This window comes from Elephas maximus, chromosome 22 (assembly GCF_024166365.1).
Source record: "Elephas maximus indicus isolate mEleMax1 chromosome 22, mEleMax1 primary haplotype, whole genome shotgun sequence".
Taxonomy (NCBI): domain Eukaryota; kingdom Metazoa; phylum Chordata; class Mammalia; order Proboscidea; family Elephantidae; genus Elephas; species Elephas maximus.
Genome location: NC_064840.1, coordinates 12,643,697 through 12,663,209, shown reverse-complemented (window position 1 = coordinate 12,663,209; position 19,513 = coordinate 12,643,697). Strand labels below are relative to the sequence as shown.

Genomic DNA, 19,513 nt, shown 5'->3' with positions numbered 1-19,513 from the left:
TAAAGAGACAGGGGCCTCCTCCCAGACCCCACAGAGAGACAGAGCCTTCCTCTAGAGCCAGTGTCTTGATTTCAGACTTCTAGCCTCCTAAACTGTGAGAAAATAAATTTGTGTTTGTTAAAGCCACCCACTTTTGATATTTCTGTTACAGCGGCAGTAGATAACTAAGACAAGCGCTTTGCAATTCAAAAAAAAAAACAAAACAAAACCTTTTCATTTCATCTTTCTTATTGTATTCGCAAAACAATTCTTCAGGGCAGATTTCGTTATATCCCGTGTTTTGGATGCGAAAGGAAGTCAAAGAGCTCTAAGATGTTCACAAGCTCTCCGGTGGCCTAGGCCATGGTCTATTCACAACACCAGCTCTTCCTCTGGCGGTGGCTCCAAGGGCCACCCAGGGATGCCCACAGCACAATAAAAGTGAAGTGCCTTTAGGGCTGGATCTGCCTATTAAAGAGTAAAGTGGGATTCCCTCAGGACCCAGTGGATCCACTTTTAGATGTCTACTCAGAAAAAGTCCCACGCATATGCACAGGGGGACATGTAAAAGTGTTCTCACTTGTAGCATTGTTTGTGATAACGAACACTTGGAAACAACCTACATGTCCATCCGTGGGGGAATGGGAGACACTGGCAGCTCAATGGTAGACTTCTCACCTCATATACAGGAGGCCCGGGTTTGATTTCAGACTAACGCACCTAATGCGAAAATCACCACTCACCTGTCAGCGGAGACTTGCGTGTTGCTACGATGCTAAACAGGTTTCAGGGGAGATCACAGACTAAGACAGACTAGGAAGAAAGGCTTGGCGATCTACATTTAAAACTCAGCCAGTGCATACCCTATGGAGCACAATACTTCAGTCCTCAACCAATCATGATGATGGCACAGGACCAGGCAGCATTTTGTACCTTTGAGGTTGCCATCAGTCAGGGACCAATTCCATGGCAGGTAGCCACAATGTACATACACACACACATAGATACAGGAGTCCCTGGGTGTCACAAATGGCTAAGTGCTCAACATTAGCCGAAAAGTTTGGCAGTTCAAACCCACCCAGGGGTACCTTGGAAGACAGGCCTGGCAATCTGGTTCTGAAAGGTCACAGCCTTGAAAATCCTACTCTGTTCACATGGGGTTCTCATGAGTTGGAATCAACGTGACAGCAACTAACAACAACGACACATATATATATTTCAAGATACACTGCGAATTGATAAACTGGTAACGTTTACTCAATTCATCGTTAAGGGTGGGCGTTGGGTTGGGGCAGGTGACCAAAGAGACTTTAATCACATCTGCACAGGTTTTTTCTTTTTACAAAAAGCATTATTCATTACATTAATCATGTATCTCAATTTTTCATTTATAAAAAAGGATCCACAGTTGAGATCTACAACAGCCACTCGAAAGGTTAGAGAAGAAATGTAGGGAGCAGTGAGTTCATGTTGATGGTGGAGGGGATCAGTCAGAAAAGAAGGGCGAGAATGGTTCGTAACTACAAGAACGTAATCAACGTTACTGAATTGTACGTGGAGAAGTTTTGAATTTGTGTGTGTTTGTTTTGCTGTATACGTTTTCGACTGCAACAAAAATAAGTTATTTTTTTTAAAAAAGGATTTACAGTAGCAGATCAATATACCACGTGAAATGTTACATTGATAAATCAACATACACTTGACGCAAAAACATATGAAACGGCCCATTTCCCAAGTTTCTACCACCAGGCTTGGTCCAATGAAAGAGAATGAATGGTGGCTGATTAACATTGGTTTCTCCACCTATTGGTTTGGTCAGTTGATTAACTGGTCAGGGCACAATGCCCCACCTCGAGCCCTCATACAACACCAGAGTCAGGAGGGTGCCATAAATAATACGCTAACGAGTTGCCTCGTCACAGGGCCAGGGACTCAGAAAAGCTCCCCATGGCTCAGTTCCTCCAAATTCACCATGAAACCAGATCCCCCATCTTCTACCACAAAGGTGCCTGGAAAAATCTCTGCCCTGGGAACACAGGCAGAAGGGGAAACCACGTGCTGAGGGCTGCGGTCAGCCAAGCCCTCAGGACCCTGTCCCTTTGGCCACCCACGTGCCCCGAGGCTCTGCCAGCTGCTCCAGGAGGGGCCCAGAGATGAAATAGCATGCCTGCATGCGTGCCGCTGAGCAGGAGACACTCTGGCAGGCCTCCTCAGGAAAACTTGCAGAACACCTGCCTCTGGGGGGTGTGGTGGCAGAGTCTCTGGGGAGGCCCCTGCTTTCCCGGCCCCTGAGTGATCCTCAGACGTGCCCTGGGCCCCAGCCACCGCTTTCAACTGCAATCAGAGTGATGGGGGACATCTGCCACACTGATGAGACAGGGTGAATCTCGGTACAACCAGGGGAGGAAAGGCATCTCCAGTCAATACCAGCTTGGCTGCAGGGGCTGGGAAGTGCCATCTCCTCGCTCAGAAGCACCCTTCCCTGCCCTCCTGGCCTGCCTGACTCTTAGGCAACCTTCAAGGTTCAGCTTGTGTGTCCTTTGGAAGAAAGGCCTGGCAAATGACCTGAAAATCATCCAGTGAAAACCCAATGGGATCACAACCGTCCAATCCCACTGTGCATGGGGCTGCCATGAGTCAGGGGCAGATGCAACAGCAGCTAACAGCAATAACAAGAACAGTGTGTCCTCTAGGGCACCTCCCCTGGCCTCCAGCATGCCCACTTCTGCCCCCACAGACACTGGATAAAAGTCCTTCCAAGGCAAAAGTCCTTCTCCACTGGGTAGAATGTCCTACATGCCCAGCCCACTTCCTGGCATAGAGTAGGCAGGTTAAAGCAAGCCAAGCAATACAGGAAGGAAGACAGATCCCTCCCAACGTGGAGCTATGCAGCTGGGAGTCAAAAATCAGAGAATCTGAAAAGCAGGAAGGGCCTTGGAGGGACCTTGGACCAGGTGGGAAGGAGGGGTGGGTTGGGTCATCTTTTTCTGCGCTGCTTAACCTTCCTCAAGAATCTGATGAAAAGCTAGGGACCAACCCCTTAAACGCACACACACGTGCACATACACAAAATTTCCAGGGACGTCAGATCTGTCCCTGGGGCTCCCCGTCTCTAGGCTTCCAGATCCAGAACCCAAAGCAACGCTACATTCTTTTCTTTCATTTCATTTCAGGTCTACTCGAACGCACGGCAACCCCACGTGTGTTAGAGCAGAACGGCACTCCATACGGTTTTCAGTGGTTGATCTTTTGGAAGTGAATTGCCAGGCCTTTCTTCCAAGGCACTTCTGGGTGGACTCAAACCTCCCTCCAACCTTTCACTTAGCAACCAAGCATGTTAACATTTTGCACCACCCAGAGGCTGCCTTTCTTTCATAGATGGGCAAATTAAGTCCTGGAGAGAAAACAGAAGTCATCTCTGTCTTTAGATCCAGAGTGGAAGCTGGGGTCCCCTGACTCCCAGTCCAGTGTTCTTGTAACCATAATTCTTCCCAGGCCTCCACTTGCTCCCAGCCAGCTGGGTCCCCTGTGCGAGTTCTGTCTCTCTGAACCTCAGTTTCCTCCATACATAAAATTGGAGGCTTGGGCAAGGCAGGTAGTACAATTTTTGGTAGCATCTGGATAAACATCTTCTTTTTTTTTTTTTTCCAAATAAAATCAATTGCCGTGAGTCAACTCTGGCTCCTGGTGACCCCATCTGTGTCAGAGTAGAACTGTGTTCCATAGGGTTTTCGATGGCTAATTTCTCAGAAGTATATCTCCAGGCCTTTCTTCCGAGGTGCCTCTGGGTAGACGGAAAATCTCCAACCTTTCAGTTAGCAGCCCAGCGCATTAACCCATCTGCACCACCCAGGGACTCCTTCCTCCCCGCCCCCCCCCCAGTTAAATTATTTTAACAGACACCAGAGAAAATACAATTAGCAAATCAATCCTCAAGTAATAGAGACTAATGGATGTGTGTATATTTTTTCCTTCTCTTTTATTAATGCTTGTTTTCCTCTAAAAAAAAAAAAATTATTGCATTTGTCACATAAAAGCTAACCAAAAAACTTAAAAAAAAAAAAAAAAACAGTTGCCATTGAGTCAATTCCAACTCGTGACTTGAATTTGGCTGTATCCTTTATTAGCAAGGAGTACTCAGGCCTGCTTGCCTTAAAATAGATGTTTATTTTTTCAAGGGAGTCCATTTAGAGGGAAATAGGATGAGAATAAGGCTACAGGTGGCGTAATCATGGACAAAAGGGCTCAGAAAGGATGTGACTAACCGAAGTTCAGTCCTGGCGAATGGCAGTTACAGCATTCTACAAGCCCATGGCAAGTTCTGGGCTTCCCTGCCCCAAGCCTGGCTGTTTAAGGCCCCAGCTGAACACCAGTCAGGACTGGCCAGGAGACAGGTGGGGCTCGAGGGGCCCTCTGTCCGAGCAACACGGGAAGCTTTGTTTCCAAGCAGCCCCACACGCCCCGCTATTGTAGATCAGCACCCTTGGGGTTGATCACAAGCCTCCCCGTTTGCCTCCCTTCTCTGGGTTGTCTCCTTGCCTCTCCTTCCACTACTCTCCACCCCCCCCCCCAAAAAAAACCCATTGCTGCCATGTCGGTTCCTATGCATGGCGACCCCACGTGTTAGAGAGTGGAACTGCTCCATAGGGTTTTCTTGGGTGTAATCTTGATGGGAGCAGTTCTTCAGGCCTTTCTTCTGTGGCAACACTGGGTGGGTTCAAACCGCCAACTTCTTGGTTAGCAGCTGAGTGCTTAACCACTGTTAATTAATACTTTGTATTAATTGGGATGAGCTCAATACTGTAACCAATCATCATAAAAGTCTCACTGGGGTAACACTACAAAGGTTTATTTCTCACTCATGCAAAGTCCGGTGTAGCCAATCACAAACCATTCGCACCACCCAGGGCCTAGGACATCTATATGGTAAACGCCACCCTCCAAGGCCAGGCCCTCTGCTAGGTGCTGTGCTGACCAGAGACTTTGGGGAAGGGGCGTAGGTGTCACCTCTCTGGGGAAAGTGTCGACACTGCAACCATGCCCAAAAAAGTCTTTTAAATGAAGCCCAAGGATAGACCTCCCTGTTGGTGGAATTTGAGGCCAAGTACCAGGTGGGGCGGGAGACATTTTTGGGCAGAGGGGGACTTGCCAGCATCCTTCTGAGCATGCTATGGAGGCAGCTGCTGAAGCCCACGTTTGGACAAGCACGTGGTTCTTTTCTGAGCAAAGTCATCGCAGGGGTAGACAAGTCCAACCCGGCCGAGTTGGCTGACAGCTCCCAACTACTCTGAAATTCACCTTTTCCACACACCCTCTCAGGCCAGATTCAACCAAGCCCTCAATGTAGCAGAAAAAACATGGACTTGGGAGCCAAACAGACCTGCGTTTGAATTCTGGCGCTGTCACTTACCAGCTGGGCGGCTGTGGATAAGCCATTTCCTCTCTCTGAATCTCCGCTTCCTCCCCTCTAACATGGGGTGAATAAGGCCAACCTTGCAGGGTTATGGCTGGGAATTGCCGTAATGTATGTCCATAGTAGGAGTCCCTGAGTGGCACCAACAGTTAAGCACTCAACTCCTAAGCAAAAGGTTGGAGGTTTGAACCCACACCAAGGCGCCTGGGAAGAAAGGCCTGGTGATTTGCTTCCAAGAGGTCATAGCCTTGAAAACCCTTATGGAGCTCAGTTCTACTTGGCATGAAAAAAAACACAGGATCAACACGAGTCAGAATTGACTCGACAACAACTGGTTAGTTACGCCCATAGTAGAAGGCACATAGTAGGCGGCTCATATGCAGTTAACTATTTTTTCATGGAACATGTGAACTCTGTTTTAAACATGGCCCATCAAACTACAGCCTGGGAACTAAAAATAGATACGTTGTCATGTTGTTAGGTGCTGGCAAGTCAATTCGGACTTACGGGGAGCCTCTAGGACAGAGCAGAACTGCCCCATAGGGTTTTCCTGGCTGTAATCTAAGCAGACTGTCAGGTCTTTCTCCTGTAGAGCCACTGTGTGGGTTCAAACCACCAACATTTCAGTTAGCAGTGGAGCGCTTAACCCTTATGCCACCAAGACTCCAGCAAAATATAATGTGTGCGTGTGTCTGGGGGAGTAGGGCACAGAGAAATGGGTGGATTGGGGAAGAGAACAAAACTTCTCCAAAGACTTGTTTATGCTTTTGCTTATGGTACCAGGCAACAGATTTACATACTCCAAAATGAAATTTAAAACTATGCATCATGCGTGAGAGTGGCTGAATGCTCACGTCAGCTCTCCTCCAAATCCTCCCCACCCTGCCCCTGACCACAAACAAGGACACTTCTGTGGGCCTCCGCTTCCTGCAGTTTGCAAAGAACCCAAGTGAGGAGCCCGACGGGACAACAGCTTTGGAGCAGGCTGTCAGACTCAGCAAAGCAACCGGTCTCCCCATCGCTATTAAGTTAATCCAGGTGGGTTTTTCTTCTCTTTTCCTGCCTGATTTCCTCCTGGGGAATCAGCAGGGCCACCAGAAAGAAATGTTCATGGTAACCTGCCAAGCCGGCCTTGCCCTTCAGCTGACAAAATGTATTAATGCCATAGATGAGGGAGACTCCCTCCCACCCCAAAACTCCACAGCACAAGTAATAAAAAGCCTATTTTGCCTCAGCTGATCACACAGCGTGTATGCCAGGGTAAATATATCTACTTTCTGCGGCTTTCCTCGTCCGCCCGCTTTCTCCCCACCATCTTCACCCCGTTCCATGTTTGGGGAGTTTTGATATGTCATAACACTGTGTCTGTTTATCTGAAATATTTCCACTCAAAACGCTTGTTTGTTCAGCCAGACTGACATGTTGATACAGCTCCTGACAGCTGAGTGACTCCGATTGAAATAAAATGTAAAAGTAAACAGATTTGCATAGAGTTTACATGCAGCCTGGGTCAGAGGAAACAGAGGAAATCAGGAGATTGAAATCAGAATTCCTTATCTTCCATCACCCCTCCTTCAGCTTCATGCCTCCCTTCTCTTTTTCTAGTGCCCCCAGAATGCTTCTACAGTTCAAGGAACTTCCTTTCCAGTTTCTACCTGATCTCACTTCCTCTGGTGATCCACTTGAAGGCCTGGGGAATTTTCTTGCAAAATCTGAGGGTGTTAGCCCGAGTGGATCCAAACAAAACAGCCATATGTGTTTAGGTGGATCCTGTCCCTTCTTTGCAAGCCTCTGTGCCATAAGGGACTTTGCATTAAAATTGATGTCACAGGGCTCTTCTAAATTTGATTTTCCATGTATTCTTTCTCAGACACGAGCACTACTTCTTTAAGAGTTGAAAGTTCCCCTCGCTACTCATCTCCCACCCTGACTCCCCTCTGTCCTTACAGAGCGGAACCCCTTTTTCATCCCTCACTCCTCCCTCTACTTTCATAAGGGAATCACAAAGTACCACCTGGGAAATCTGAAGATGATGAATGCCTCCATCATATCCCCGGGGCTGACATGGGATTTTCTTGGTTGTAATCTTTACAGATACAAATCACCAGTCCTTTCTTCCTGAGCACCCCTGGGTAGATTCGAACCACCAACCTTCAGGTTAGTAGTCCATCATCCTCTCAGATGCTCACGTGCAAATCCACTTTGCTTCTCTACCCTCTCCCCTCAGTCAGAAAGGCCCCTTCCTGTAACAATCCCGCCCTGCCTGGTCCACCCCACTACACAGGAGGATCTCAACAAGGGTATTTACATGCCCTGACAAGAAAAGGTGTATCAAAGCACAGTATTTGCCTGCAGAAACCCAAACGCTGTGAAAGGGCCGAAAGATAGATTCAGGCAAATACGTTTGCATATGGTTGACAGGTCTTTTCAGGACTCCGACTGCCCTCCAGGTGAGCAGGGCCACAGTTGTTAATGGCCCCGGGGTTGGCAGAGCTTGGCATGAGGCAGGTGGCCACTCTATAATGGCAGAGAATTCTACCGTTGTAGATACACCTGGCTGCTAATTAAAAGGTCAGCAGTTTGAACCCAGCTTTGCAGGAAAGAGACTTGGTGATCTGCTCCGGCGCTGACAGCCCAGAAAACGCTATGCGGCAGTTCTGCTCTGCCACGAGGGGTCATTATGAGTCAAGATAGACTCAGTGGCACCTAACAACAACAGCAGGTGCACAATAAACCCATGAGAATGACAACGAAGGGTGGCATCAAGGGTTGTGCCTTCCCTGTTTTCCTCACCAGGTTGTGAGAGCCACAAGGCCAGGCACCCTGTCTGATGGCTCTGTTTTGAAGGGGGTCAAGGCCCAAATATTCGATGAACGAACCTCCCCTGAACCCCGATCTCCTGCACCCACCAGTCACAGAGAAATAGAGGGAATCCAGGCCTCCATGCGCCCCCCCCACACACACACACACTCACATACATACGCATACACACAACACACACATGCACATACACACACACGAAAATCTTCACAGCTGAGGAGTGTCCCAACATCCCAGGGGCTCCTGATGGGAAAACGATAAACAGGCAGAGGGAAATGGGGTGTTGATGATGTCACTCCCAGCCCAGGATGCTCTGGCCCAGCCCTGCAGCCTTTCCCACCCTTGTCAAGCAGCCCAGCCATTTGGCAAGAAAACAGCTTTCTCCAAGTTTATCCCACACGTGGGCCAGGCCCACTGACCTCCTGCACGTCCATGTCCAAGGACATGAGGGAGAATGAAACCCTTTCAGCAGCGGTGATGTGATTTTTTTTTTTTTTGGCCCCCAAATTCCTACCAACCTAACTTCATCACAACCCCCCACCCCAGAGTTGGTGCTCAAAAATCCTACAGAGTAAGTGAGGCTGAGAAAGAAGAAATTACATCCAGTTATTTTGTTTCTCTGCTTAAGACCTTCCTGTGGGTCCCATTTTCCTGGCTCTATTTCTTACCAGCTGTGTGGCCTTGGGCAAGTTGCTTAACCTCTCTGGGCCTCTCTTAACTGTAACACGAAACTAGTAATAATAATAACCCTCGTAGAGTTGTTGGGAGGACAGATGAAGTGAATTAATGTATGTAAAGCACTAAGACAGTGCCTGGCACAAAATCAGCACTCAAAAAACATGGGAATGGAAAGGGTTACGTGAACCAGAGACTACATCATCCTGAGGCCAGAAGAACTAGATGGTGCCCGGCTACAACCAATGACTGCCCTGACAGGGAACACAACAGAGAGCCCCTGAGGGAGCAGGAGAACAGTGGGATGCAGACCCCAAATTCTCATAAAAAGACCAGACTTAATGGTCTGACTGAGACTAGAAGGACCCCAGTGGTCATGGTCCCCAAACCTTCTGTTGGCCCAGGACAGGAACCATTCCTGAAGCCAACTCGTCAGACATGGATTGGACTGGACAATGGGTTGGAGAGGGATGCTGGTGAGGAGTGAGCTTCTTGGATCAGGTGGACACTTGAGACTATGTTGGCATCTCCTGCCTGGAGAAGAGATGGGAGGGAAGAGGGGGTTAGAAGCTGGCAAAATGGTCACGAAAAGAGAGACTGGAAGGAGGGAGTGGGCTGTCTCATTGGGGAGAGAGTAATTGGGAGTATGTAGTAAGGTGTATATAAGTTTTTGTGTGAGAGACTGACTTGATTTGTAAACTTTCACTTAAAGCACATAAAAAATTATAATAAATAAATAAATTTTAAAAAATGGGAATGTAAAATGGCAGCCACTGTGGGAAACAATTTGGCGGTTCCTCAAAAAAGTAAAACAGAGTTACCATACAACCTAGCAATTTCACACTTAGGTGTATCACCCAAGAGAAAAACATATAACCACACAGAAACTTGTACACAGATGTTCCTAGCAGTATTATTTACAATAGCCAGAAAGTGGAAGCCACCCAAGGGTTCATCAATGGAGGAATGGATAAACAAAATGTGGTCTATCCAGACAGTGGAATATTACTCAATCATAAAAAGGAATGAAGTACTGATACATGTTAAACATGGGTGAACCTTGAAAACTGAGCTCACTGGAAGAAGCCTGTCACCAAAGGTCACGGATTGTATAATTCCTTTTCTACGAAATATCCAGAATAGCTTCTTGTTGTTATTGTTGCCAGCTGCCATGGAGTTGGCCCAAACTCATGGCAACCTTACGTATAACAGAATGAAACGTCGCCCGGTCCTGCGGCATCTTCACAATCGTTGGTATGTTGGAGCCCATTATTGTGGCTATTGTGTCAATCTATCTCATTGAGGGTTCCCCTCATTTCGCTGACCCTCTACGTTACCAAACATGACGTCCTTTTCTAGCAATTGGTCTTTGCCGGTGACATGTCCAAAGTAAGCAAGACAAACAAAAAAATGTTACTAGTGACTTTCAAAAAGTCATCTGTGATTCTCTGAACTTCTAATACCAAGTGCCCGCATGCCAGTCCCAAGCCTACAAGTCACCCAAGGGGGCAGAGTGGAGTGAACGAGGCAAACAGGGCCCCCTCCTGGGTTGGTCTAACAGACCCTGGTCTTCCAAGAGTACTCTGGGTTCAGCCAAGTCCCAAACATGCTGCCCCTGAAGCACTTCATTCCGGCTGTAATAAAATTACGTGTGTGTGCTTACAGAGAGAGGCAGCGGGTATGGTTTTGATTTATTTACACTCAGCTCCTCAGGACATAGTAGGGTGGTTGCTGTTTGATGTTGGAGGCACTCTGCAAGGCCTTTGCACGCGCCTCGGTTCTCTTTGGTAACAAGAAACCAAGATTCGTTCAGACTAAATTGTCTTGAAACTCTGAGCGGGGGAGCAGCTCCAAATATACAACTTGCCAGAGGAACACATTCCTTATTCCAAGTAGGCATGAAATAAGGATCTGTTCCTGGGACCCAGGGGCTTCCCAGAGAGTTCAGAAACTCAGGTTTCTCCTCCAGAATCTCAGGAGCATGGTGACATGGAATACTTTAGCAAGGAATAATTTACCAAGAAACTATTGTAAGGTGTTGGCAAGGATATGGAGAAACTGGAACCCTTATCCATTGCCGTGGGAATGTAAAATGGTACAGCCACTGTGGGAAAAGGTTTGGCCATTCCTCAAAACAAAAAACAAAACCCCATGACCCAGCAATGCCAAACCAAGGCATATACCCAGAAGGGAAGGCAGGAATGCAAACAGAACCCTGTACACCAAAGTTCATTGCAGCATTTTTTCACATTAGCCCAAAGATGGAAACAACCCAAGTGTCCATCAACAGATAAATGGATAAACAAAATGCGGCATATACATACAATGGGTTATTGTTGTTGTTAGGTGTCATCGAGTTGGTTCCAACTCACAACAACTCTATGTACAACAGAACAAAGCTCTGCCTGGTCCTGCACCATCCTCACAATTATCGTTATGATTGAGCCCATCATTGCAGCTACTGTGTCAGTCTATCTCCTTGAGGGTTTTCCTCTCTTTCAAGGACCCTCCACTTTACCAAGCATGACGTCCTTCTCCAGGGACTGGTCCCTCCGGATAACATGTCCAAAGTACATGAGATGAAGTCTCACCATCCTCTCTTCCAAGGAACACTCTGGCTGTAATTCTTCCAAGACAGATTCGTTTGTTCTTCTGGTATCCATGGTATATTCAATATTCTTTGCCAACACCATAATCCAAAGGTGTCAATTCTTCTCTGGTCTTCCTTATTCATTGTCCAGTTTTCTCATGCCTATGAGGTGACTGAAAATACCATGGCTTAGGTCAGACACACCTTAGTCCTCAAGGTGACATCTTTACTTTTGAACACTTTAAAGAAGTCTTTTGCAGCAGATCTGCCCAATGCAATATGTCATTTGACTTCCTGACTGCTGCTTCCATGGGCGTTGATTGTTGATCCAAGTACTCAGCCATAAAGAGAAATGAATTTCTGATGCATACCACAACATGGATGAACCATGAAAATATGGTGCTGAGTGAAATAAGTCAGTCACAAAAGGGCAAATACTTTATGATCTCACTTATATGAAACAGGCAAACCAAGAGAAACCAAAGCTTATTAGTTGTTCCAAGGGGTGGTAGGGAAAGGGGAAACCAAACCCCAAATCCATTGCCATCAAGTTGATTCTGACTCATAGCGACCCTATAGGACAGAGTAGAACTGCCCCATAGGGTTTCCAAGGCTGTAAATCTTTACAGAACCAGACTGCCACGTCTTTCTCCAGTGGAGCAGCTGGAGAGTTTGAACCACTGACCATCTGATTGGCAGCCAAGTGCTTAACCGTTGCACCACCAGCGGCAAGTGTTGCTTAGGGAGCCTTGAGTTTCTATTAATGGTGATGAATAATTTGGAAAAAGGATAGTGGTGATGGCTGTACAATATGAAGCATGTAATAAACATCACTCAACTGTACATGTAAGAATTATTGAGTTGGCAAATGTTATGTAATATATATTTTATCACGATAATAATAATAAAAGAACAGATTATGTTGCCAAGGACCTCACAGATGTCATCCCAATCAAAGCCTATTTTTCTGATGAGAAAACTAGGCTTAGGGAAGTAAATAGAACTGAATAAGATGTCAAGTGAAGGAGGTAGGTTTGAAACCAGATCTGTCTAATGCCCATGTCTATGCTCTTTCAGGTCCACCACCTGTTGCAGTTACTACTACTGTGTAGCAAATTGCCCCAAAATTTGTGATGTAAGGCAATAACCATTTTATTATGTTCACAGGCTCTAGGAGTCAGGAATTTAGAAAAGGCAGAATGGGAATGGATCGTTTCTCCTCTACGATATTATGGGTCTCAGCTGGGAAGTCCAAAACTGGGAATGACTCAATAGCGAAGGTCTAGAATCATCTGCCACCACCCAACTGTCAGTCTGTCCTACTGTGATAGCTTGAGTGTGGCTGTGATGCTGGAGGCTATGCCACTGATATTTCAAATACCAAGAGGGCCACCCATGGTGGACAGATTTCAGTGGAACGTCCAAACTAAGATAGACTAGGAAAAATGGCCCTGGTGATCTACTTCCAAAAATTAGCCAATGAAAACCTCATGGAACACAACAGAACACTGTTGGACACGCTTGCTTTGGACACGCCATCTGGAAGGATCAGTCGCTAGAGGAGGAGATCATGTTTGATGAAGGAGAAAGAGCCCCTCAGAATCCTAAGAGTTAATAATATGGCTGTCATTTTAAGCTACTAAGTTATGTGACTTTGATGACTAAGGTGCACCTGACCCAAGTCATGGTCTTTTCAATCAACTCATATGTATGTAAAAGCCGGATAATGAACAAAGAAGACAGAAGAAGAATTGATGCATTCGAATTGTGCTGTTGGCGAAGAATATTGAATATTCCATGGACTGCCCGAAGAACAAACAAATCAGTCTTAGAAGAAATAAAACCAGAATGTTCCTTAGAAGCAAAGAGAACAAGATTTCCACTTGCTTATTTGGACACAGGAAAGACCAATTGCTAGAGAAGGACATCACGTTTGGTAGAGAATCAGTGAGAATGAAGGAGACCATTAATGAGGTAGGTTAACACAATAACTGCAGCAACGGACTCCAACTTACCAATGAACATAAAGATGGCAGAGAACTGGACAATGTCTTATTCTGTTATACACAAGGTTGTGTTGAGTCGGAGTAGACTCGATGGCAACTAAAAACAACAACAAAACAAGTAGTAACGATGGATAACTAATTAAAACAAAGGGTGAGTATTGGGGTACCAGGTCTTCATATTCCCTTCAGCCAGTCCAGCTCTTCTTTAGTATGCTTCATACATTGGATTTCAGCACATGATTTTGTTTTAAGAGAGGTTTCCATAGTCATAAAAGCATTTTCGTTTTACCAGAATGGGAGTGGAACCTGAGGTCCTGATAGAAGCAGAACTTGCCCAAGGTTACTCAATGAGAGAGCTCAGTTTTAAGCCCAGAAAGCAAGTTTTCTGACTGCCAACAACACTGTTTTCTTTCTTTTCTCCACTCATCATCTGAAGCATGAAGGTCCACCCACCATGAGGCAACAAGGATGAAGCTCCCAGGATGGTCAGCAGGCGCCATTTTGAGTGGCTCCACTTCAAAGCTCTTTCCTCAGCTGGGTCCCCTTTCCACCCTTGCATGAGAAGGGAAGATGGTGCCCTCATTGCATCAAGCTTCCAGGCTCCAAAGCCAACCAGGTACAAAAACTGGGCTGCCCCTCCCAATGGTGACCTTACAAAATGCCCTTTCTGCAGAGGTGAGCAGCGGGTGGGGGCTGGCAGAGCAGGCCAGGGCACAGGGTTAGGCCCTGATAACCTAAGATCAAAGCGGCCTGTCAGCAGTGTCAGCTGAGAGGCAGCCAAGACAAGCGACACGGGCAGCTTTATCTCCCTGCTGGCCCAGGAGCCAGGCGGGGAAAACACCACGGTTCCCGGAAACTATTTCTGGACGGGCTGAAGGGAGCCGCTGGTGCCTGGCTCGTTCCAGGCTGGCTCGGGGTCTGTCCCCTGTCCCCTCCTGCACACACACAGCTGCCTCTCACAGTCTCACATGATGTTTGCGCCCTGCTCTTTCATCCATACTTTCCCATTCTCACAGACACATGGATACACACCCGGTAAAGATTTTTCTTCTTTTCCCCACAGCATTTCCATTCCCACGCTCAGTGTCTCTTGTCTCGCACAAACACACAGAAGATGGCTGCTTTCCTCCTTACCTTCCCACCCAACACATACTCAGCTGTCTCCTCCCTCCAGTCTCACATTTGCAGATACGTGCTTTCTTCCCTCTCCCGCCTTCACACACACATATACACATGTGCACACACGCACACACACACACACGCACACACCTGTCTGGGTTACAATCTCCAAACTCTAAAAAGAAAATCCAGCGGCCCCCGCCAATTAAAACAATCCAAACATCTTGCCTTCCTTTCAATTGTTTGAACTCTGGGACAGTTTCCACTGGCTGGTGCCTAGATATATATATATATATCCCCCCCTCCACGAAGTGTTGACCCCTTCGTTTGCAGCTGGAAGAAACCCAACCACTGCTCTTGCTCCAGCTGTGGCCCTTTGTCAGCTGGGCAGCCACAGCTGGCTGGTTTCAAACACGTTGACTGGAGCCCAGTCATCTCAGCACTTTCAGAAAGAATAGGAAGGAACCTACCCATCAAATATATTATCTGAGAGATACCAGAACTTTCCCCACTCCATAAGCTTTCATTTCTCCCTCTGCCAATGAGCGCCACGTGACTGCTTCAGGGAGCGTCCGGACTGGCCGCAGGAAGAGAGGCGGGCATTGGCGTACATGCCACTTTCCAGCTTCAAGACAAGCTTCAAGCATCAGGATGTCATCAGAGCAGTGAGGCTGGCAGGGGTGAGAAGATGGTTCAGGAGGCGTTGGCCTGCCCAGAGGCAAATGGAAGGAAAGGAGATTTATCGAGCCCCAGGAGGGCCAGGTTCTAAAGGGAATATGGGGTAACTTTACACAAAAGCAAAACCCTGAGCAGGAAGAAACTATAGATGTCTACTATGTACGTCCCTGTTGGTACACAGTCACGTAGCGCCACAGTTAAATGCACAGATTTGTATATTACATACCTGGTTTGAAGCCTGCCTCCGCCACTTTCCAGACCTTGAGTAAATGGTAATCTCCCCGAGCATTAGTTTCCTCATCTGTAAAATGGGTGCAAAACTAGAATCAGCTAGCAGATTTATAAAGATCAGCAAGAATGCAAACACAATAAGATATCTTTACTTTAGATAAGTATAGTAGGTACAGTATTGTTAGATATCTAATAGCCTAAATTTTTTTTAATCTCTTACATATTGTTACTCAGAAAAATCTCAGTCCTCAACCGCCATAGATATTCTAATTCCTGAGATCCAGGGGGCACTTCTCTTGTCTTTCTCCCATTTTTCTTCCTCATTAATTTGTTGCTTTCCCTTTAAATTTTTTTTTTTTTTTCCTTGCATAGGTTAAATAAACACACACATTTGGCCCAGTCCAGCCCAAATAATGGCACTCACATGAAATAAAGGGGTAGGGAAGGATCTGTGGAGTTCATTTGTATCTAACTATGAGCAACCAAAGGCCGCTAGACTGGAGAATATGCAAAAGGCTTGAAGGACGAAAGGGGATATTAAAATTGTAATTTTCCCAATCACATCGAGAGAGGCGTCTCTTTCAGCCCAAATGACAGGCCGCATAGCGCATCTGTCAAAAACTGTTCTACGTCCGCAAGCAAAAACCAAGTAGAGTTTCTGCTCAGTGGCAGCGTGGGCTGAGGTTGCTGACAGCTTCGTTCCAATTTTTTTCTTTTTCTTTTTTTTCCTCCAAGGCATTTTATTTTTGTAGCCATCTTTTTGGAACTTGCTTCTGTTTCCCCTTTCTTTTCTTTCTTTCTTCCATGAGGGCTGGATAAGACTTCAGTCTATATGGTCCAGAAAGGGCCACTATAAAGTTTCCTGTGGCCCCATACAGGCCCAGGACACATCATAAGGCCTACTGACCAGGCCCTGAGATTCCAACCTGGATACCGACTTCCCCAACTGAACCCATTTTTACTCCCTTTTCAGTGGAGGCCAAGATTGGCTAGGTGGAAAAAAAAAAAAAAAAAGGTGGAGGAGGGCTGTAATTTGGAGTAGTAAGTGGTATGTGGAGTCCCCGGGTGGAGCAAACGGTTAGCACTCACTACTAACTGAAAGGCTGGTGGTTCGGACCCACCCAGAGGTGCTTTGGAAGAAGGACCTGGTGGTCTGCTTCCCAAAGGCCACAGCCTTGAAAACTCTGTGGACCACAGTTATACTCTGACATGCATGGGGTCACCATGAGGTGACAGCAATTAACTTGACAGCAACTGGTTCGTTTGTTTGTTTGCAGTAGTAAGTGAACGAAATCTCTAGGTGGTAGCAACAGTTAATGTGATCAACTGCTAACCAAAAGGTTGGGGGTTTGAGTCCACCCAGAGGTGCCTCTGGACATTAAGGACTATGGTGCACCTGACCCAAGCCATGGTATTTTCAGTCACCTCATATGCGTGCAAAACTGGACAATGAATAAAGAAAATCAAAGAAGAATTGACACCTTTGAATTATGGTGTTGGCAAAGAATAGTGAAGATATGAGGGACTGCCAGAAGAACAAACAAATCTGTCTTGGAAGAAGTACAGCCAGAATGCTCCTTAGAAGCAAGGATGGCCAGTCTTCATCTCTCATACTTTGGACATGTTATCAGGAGGGACCATTCCCTGAAGAAGGACATCATGCTTGAGAGGGTCGGCAAAAAAGAGAAAGACCCTCAACAAGATGGACTGACACAGGGGCTGCAACAATGGGCTCAAGCATAACAGTGATTGTGAAGACAGTACATGACTAGTCAGTATTTCGTTCTATTGTACATAGGGTTGCTATGAGTTGGAACCGACTTGACAGCATCTGACAACAGAGGTGCCTAAGAAGTAAGGCCTGGCTATCTATTTCTGAAAAGTCAGCCACTGGAGCACAGTTCTACCCTGATATGCATGGGGTCACCATGAGTCAAGTCTGCTCAATGTCAACTGATTTACTGGTTTGAGTGGTATGTGAGCAAACCGCCATTGGCCACTCACAGTCAAGGGGTTAATAAACTCTATGGTCCATGGGTGGGAGGATGGCACGATTGCAGGCATAGATTTGGGCACTTGCTTAGGCCAATGGTGATGTCAAAAGGCCTGGAGAGTGTAGCTCTGAAGTCCAGTCCATGATTTTTGTTTGTGAGCTGACTCCTGGAATTTCCACTGACGTCACCAGAGCACCATGATGGAAGACCAGCATCATAAGGAGGTTCATGGCTGATTTATTGATAGAACTCCCTCATGCTGGGGCTCAGCTCACCTTACCCATGTACTTCAAGGTGTGGCTCTCCTTCCTGGCTTCCATGGCAACAGTAAGGCATCAGCCTCAGACAGATGAAAGAGACAAAGCCTGGAGACATAATTAACACACCTAATTCTCACTCCTTGACGCCAGCGCTGAGATCTTGGCAAAGCCCAAAGCAGCGCACCAAGCACGGATAATGCATTCCACAGTGGAAAATCTGAAACTGAGTCAGAGGAATTTATATCAATTAGGCTCAAAGAAAGGTCTCTGGGTAGCGCAAACAGTTTGTGCTTGACCTCTAACCAAAAGGTTGGCGGTTTGAACCCACCCAGCAGCACCACAGACGAAACACCTGGTGACCAGCTCTCCATAAAGATTACAGCCAAGAAAACCCTAAGGAGCTCAGTTCTACTCTGTAACACATGGGCTCACCACAAGTCACAGTCAACTCAACAGTAAAGGGTAAGGTTTTAGACTCAAAGAAGAGATAGCTGAGGAATTCTTTGAAATACTTTCTGAGGATGAGCCTAAAGAGGGAGACCTAGCCAGGGCTGGAGGTTTTGGAAGGTATGCTGTGCAACCTGGGAGCCACTGAGAGCTCTGAGCAGGGAAGTGATATGACTTGATTTGCATCTCAGAAGAATGAATGGAGGGGAACCAGAGTGGAAAGAGCTGACCAATCAGAAGACTCCTGTGGAAATCCAGGTATGAGATGGAGGCAGCCTGGTCCAGGACAGTCAGTCGAGAATGGAACCAAGTTAACAGATCCAAGAACAATTCAAGGAGGAGGATTAGAAACATAGGCAATTGTATGCATCAAAGAGTGGGAGACAAGTCACGAGCACCTAAAAAGTCTCCACCCTAAGGTGACCAATACTCGTCTAAAGTACTCCCCTTACACTCAGTTTATCTAACACAAGGTCCAGCTAAAATAAGTTGAAATCTTTTTTTTTTTTTAACTATACTCTCAAATCTATTTTTCTTTTTTGAGAGTGTAATATGAAAAAAAAAAAATATGCTCTCAGGCCTATTGGAGACCCTGGGCGATGCAAATGCTTTGGCTGTTAACCAAAAGATCGGAGGTTGGAGTCCACCCAGAGGTGCCTCAGAAGAAAAGCCTGGCCATCTGCTTCTGAGAAATCAGCCATTGAAAAGCCTATGAAATCTATCTATAAAAAAAATAGGATGGAATAAACAACAGCAACTCAAAAGATCAGATAGGAAACTTTGGGGGCAGTGGGTTTATGTTACTGGGGGAGGAACAATTCACAAAAGGAAGTTGAGAATGGTTACACAATTAGAAACATATAATGAATGTCACTGAATTGTACATGTGAAAATTGTTGAATCGGCGTATGTTCTGCTGTGTATATTCTGAACAATAACAACAACAAAGAAATAAATTATATAAAATAACAACAAAAAAGAAAACCCTACAGAGTACAGTTCTACTCTGACATATAAGGGGTCACCATGAGTTGGGATCAACTCACCGACAACTGGGTGGTCCTCCGATGTATTATATCTGTACATATCACTGTCCTTGCACATCATGGTTAATCTGTCAGGCTCTGAAGTCAGACTGCCTAGTGTGGTCTTTGGAGCCCTGGTGGCATAGTGGTTAAGAGCTCGGCTGCTAACCAAAAGTTGGCAGTTTGAATCCACCAGCCGCTCCTTGGAAACCCTAAGGGGTAATTCTTCTCTGTCCTACAGGGTCATGATTAGTCAGAATTGACTTGACAGCAATG

At 46.3% G+C, this 19,513-nt stretch overlaps 1 long non-coding RNA gene across 2 annotated transcripts in view; it reads right to left on the bottom strand.

Moving 5' to 3' along the window:
• The window catches only part of LOC126065307 (uncharacterized), a 386,754-nt gene that overhangs the window by 275,499 nt on the left and 91,742 nt on the right, over nucleotides 1–19,513 (bottom strand). Inside the window, exons 2-4 of one of the 2 annotated variants that reach the window (XR_007514822.1) lie at nucleotides 17,892–17,988; nucleotides 15,507–15,581; nucleotides 15,073–15,310 (exon numbers count right to left, since the gene is read on the bottom strand). This is a non-coding gene — a long non-coding RNA (uncharacterized LOC126065307). The remainder of the gene's footprint in view (nucleotides 1–15,072; nucleotides 15,311–15,506; nucleotides 15,582–17,891; nucleotides 17,989–19,513) is intronic. The other variant, XR_007514823.1, reaches the window with a different exon arrangement.